This window comes from Ornithorhynchus anatinus, chromosome 1, assembly GCF_004115215.2.
Source record: "Ornithorhynchus anatinus isolate Pmale09 chromosome 1, mOrnAna1.pri.v4, whole genome shotgun sequence".
Classification (NCBI taxonomy): domain Eukaryota; kingdom Metazoa; phylum Chordata; class Mammalia; order Monotremata; family Ornithorhynchidae; genus Ornithorhynchus; species Ornithorhynchus anatinus.
The window spans coordinates 85,461,260-85,465,305 of record NC_041728.1 but is presented as its reverse complement, the minus strand read 5'-3'; the positions used below and the strand labels follow the sequence as shown (position 1 = coordinate 85,465,305).

General features: G+C 42.1%; 1 non-coding gene across 1 annotated transcript; it reads left to right on the top strand.

The window, feature by feature from the left end:
* The first annotated feature begins 224 nt into the window (after nt 1-224).
* On the top strand, nt 225-318 carry MIR1330 (microRNA mir-1330). The gene is given in 1 exon segment (NR_034623.1): nt 225-318. It is a non-coding gene; the product is annotated as a microRNA mir-1330 (primary transcript).
* Nucleotides 319-4,046: the final 3,728 nt, after the last annotated feature.

The following is a 4,046-nucleotide window of genomic DNA, read 5'->3' as shown; positions in this document are numbered from 1 at the left end:
GTGATGGGTTGCCAAAGCAGGTAGACCAAAACCAAAGCCTGGGATTTCTATAAATCTATGAAGAGTAGATATGGTCACCAGGATCCCATCATAGGACAACCAAAGTGTAGAAGCTCCACCCCCATCCCAGGCAAAGGAGGTACCTTAAAGAGATGGTGATCACTGTAGTCAAGCATAGCAAAGGTACTCGTTTGTTCTCATGCTCTTTCCATGTGGCATTTCCTGGATGTTTGGTGTTCTCTCTGTACGATTCGCTTTGCCCATTATTAATGTAACAATGGGCAATGCTAATTGTAAAGAGATGCTGCCATATATTCCCCACTTTCTCTGTAGCTGTTTTCTGCTTTTGGATGGAACCAAATAGTTGTCTTCCAATAGAGAGAGTGATGAGGTACAAGGCTCATAATTCAGTGGCAGGTTATAGATTGGTGCTTGCAGGTTTCCATTTTGATGGCTATCTGGAAAGTCCGTTGCAGTCCTTGCCTTCTCAGCCGAACTCAATTAATTGGATATAAATGAAAACTCTACATCCTGCTTATGCATTATTGTTCTGCAGCTTCTCTTCTTCGATTGATGAAACAAGCAGAATTATTCATGTAAATCAGGGCATTGATTTATCCCTCTTGTCCCCTCTCCTCCGTTTGAATTTAATGCTCTCCAATTCATTGTTACAGGATTCAACTCAGAGCTTCCAAAAGCGGGATGAGCAGAGAAACTATTTTGGGTGCAGCTTATAGCAGACACAGATAGGTTTCCAACGTGTTCAGACCACTGAATTGATTAGAGAGAAATGACGTGTGCCTCTCTTTGATGGTTTGGTTTCTCCTGAAGGACTGGAGAAATAGATCTCTAGAGTCTATCAATCCATCTACCAATGGTATTTATTGAGCACTTTCTACGTGCAGAGCACTATACTAAATGTTTGGGAAAGTACAAGCCCACAGAGTTAGCAACACATTTCCTAACCAAAAGGAGCTTACATAGAGGGGGAGAAAGATATTAATATAAATAAAAATGTATAACATATAATTTAAAGATAAGTACATAAATGCTGTGGGATTGAGGGTAGGGTGAATTTCAAATGCTCAAAAGTCACAGATCCAAGTGCATAGACAACATAGAAGGGAGAAGGAGCAGGGGAAGAGAGGGTTTAATCAGGAAGGCTTCTTGGAAGAGACCAACCTTTCCTTCTTTTTCCCCAGGTGAGGAAACTTGAAGACAAGATTGTAAGCTCGTCCTCTAGTGTGTAAGCTCACTGTGGTCAAGAAATGCATCTGTTATGTTGTAGTCTCCCAATCGCTTAGTACAGCGCTCTGGACACAGTAAGCACTCTATAGATAAGATTGACTGATTGGAGGTTGGAGAGAAAGATCAGAGCCACATGCCAAATAGGACCTAGCTGGTGCAATTTGTCAGGAATACCAAAGCATCTATCTAGCTATGCTTCTAGATCATTCTTCCTGGGATGTTCCAAAATAATGCAATCTCCATTAAAAGTTTTTAAATCTGCTAGCAAGAATTTCCACCTTCCACACTTACCAGAGTTATGATGATGTTGATGCATTAGATGGTAGAAAGAAGGACAGTGCCAGGACCGTGATTCATTATTTCAGTAGACTTAATTGCTCACAGCATTATTTCTTTTAAGCCAACCCTAATTTCTTTTGGATCTCTGCCAATTCCAACTTGCATGACTAAACCAATGGCATTATGCGTGTGGAGTTTCTCTTTACATGAAATACAGGAATCTTTGCCTCCAGAATAGAACAAGGATGTATTTAAAGCAGCACTCACTCTGAAAATATGCTCTTTCTCCATAGGCTCTGCTGGACCGTTCTCACTGTTTGAATCATTCTGAGGCCAAACTAAAACAGCAAGCCAAGCTGATTCTTGCATATAATTCACAGCTAACACCAACCTACTCATTGGACCTCGGCCAACCCTTCACCCACGTTCTGTCTCTGGCCTGGAACGCCCTCCCCTGTCATTTACAAATAGACCATCACTCTCCCCCCCTTAAAACACTCCTAAAATCACATCTTCTTCAAGCTGTCTTCCTTGACTAAACACTGATTTCCCCTACTCCCTCTCCCATCTGTGTCACCTTTCCACTTGGATCTGTACCCTTTGGGCACTTGGAATCCACCCCACTCCCAGTCCCACAGCACTGATATACATATCTGTAATTTATTTTCATGTCTGTCTCCCATTCTAGACTATAAGGTCATTGTGGGCAGTAAATGTGTCTACCTGCTCTGCTGCACTGTGTTCTCCCAAGCGTTCAGAAGAGTGCTCTGCACACAGTAAGGGCTCAATAAATACTAAAGATGATGATGATGATGATCGTACTCTCCCAAGTGTTTAGTAGAGCATTTTACACAGTAGGTTCTCAATAAATACCATTGATTGATTGATTGATTGATCCTTTCATCTCTAGCAGGACATACTTTGCCTCTGAGGAAACGCAGATGCCACAATCCTCCCTTTGGAACCTAGGAAACAGGTGGTCAGCAAGGTTCTGAAACCAGTTTCAGCTGCAGGGTTATTCTGCAGGGTCCTTGTCCAAAGGAGGGGCTGGAAGAGGGAGAAAGGCAGTGGCATTGACTCCATAAACTTCAGTTGAGTGTATTGCCAGTGCCCAATCTTCCAAATCAGTCCATTTTCTGGGATGTGGCAGCCAACCATGCCAACCATGGCAGTCACCATCACCACAGTCTGGACTTTCAGAGATCTCTTCAGGGACTGTACCGATGATGCCATCTGGTATTTTTTACCAGAAGAAGCCTGGAAGTTCAGATGACTACCTTATTGGCTAACTGAGTTCTTTCAGGGTAAATATGAGGCCTTTCAAAGACTGAGTTAAGGCTTTAGCAAAATTATTGGATCAAGGTGAAATATATATACATATTTTAATCAGGTTTTAAGTTCTATCTAACAAGGCATCAAATGAAACATTCATTATGAAATACTCAAAGTGATCTGCAGGAAATTTTAGCGAACTTCTTCCTCAGTTAACACTACTACTACTACTAATAATAGCATTTATTAAACCCTTACTATGTGTCAGACATTGCACTAATAATAATAATGGTGGTATTTGTTAAGCACTTACTATGTGCAAAGCACTGTTCTAAGCACTGGGGTAGAGACAAGGTAATCAGGTTGTCCCACATGGAGTTCACAGCCAATCCCCATTTTACAGATGAGGTAACTGAGGCACAGAAGTGAAGTTACTTGCCCAAAGTTACACATCTGATAAGTGGCTGAGCCGGGATTAGAACCCACGACCTCTGACTCCCAAGCCCGTGCTTTTTACACTAAGCCACGCTGCTTCTCTTGCACTAAGCACTGGGGTAGATATATGATCATCAGGTTGGACACAGTCCCTGTTTCAATTGGAGAGGAGAGAGAATAGGTTTTTAATCCTAAATTTACAGATGAGGAAACTGAGGCACAGAGAGAATAAGAGACTTAACACAGCAGGTGGATGGCAGTGCTGAGATTAGAATCCAGATCTTCTGGCTCCCAGGCCCATATTTCCATGCTGCTTCTCAGTTTTACTTTGTAGTTCCAGTGCTTGGGTACTAGTAATTGCTCAATTAAGACTATTATTACTACTCCAATTGTCTTCTCCCCTTGTTCTTTGAGGGCAGTGGGCCATCATGACTCTTATAAACTCAGAAATATTCAACATGAATCTACTCCACCCAACACCATTGTTCTGAAGAGAGAGTTATTTAAACAGTGTGTGATATCTGATGGGCCATTCTCACATAGCTGCTTCCCATGACTTGGGGATCAACTTAAAGATTTGACACTTGTGAGAAACTTCAGAGTTTTAGAGCCAGCAACAGTCAGGGTTGTGCTCTTTCCCTGACCTCTCATAGGTTGTCAGTCTGCTGAAGAACAGGGACTGAATCCAATTCCCACCTGTGTAATCTTTCCCAGCACTTGGAACCGTGCTCTGCACACAGTAAGTGCTTAATAGATATTATAGGACTGCCTTCTGAAAGAGATGTGATTTCCAAAGGAAAGAAATTCCAGGC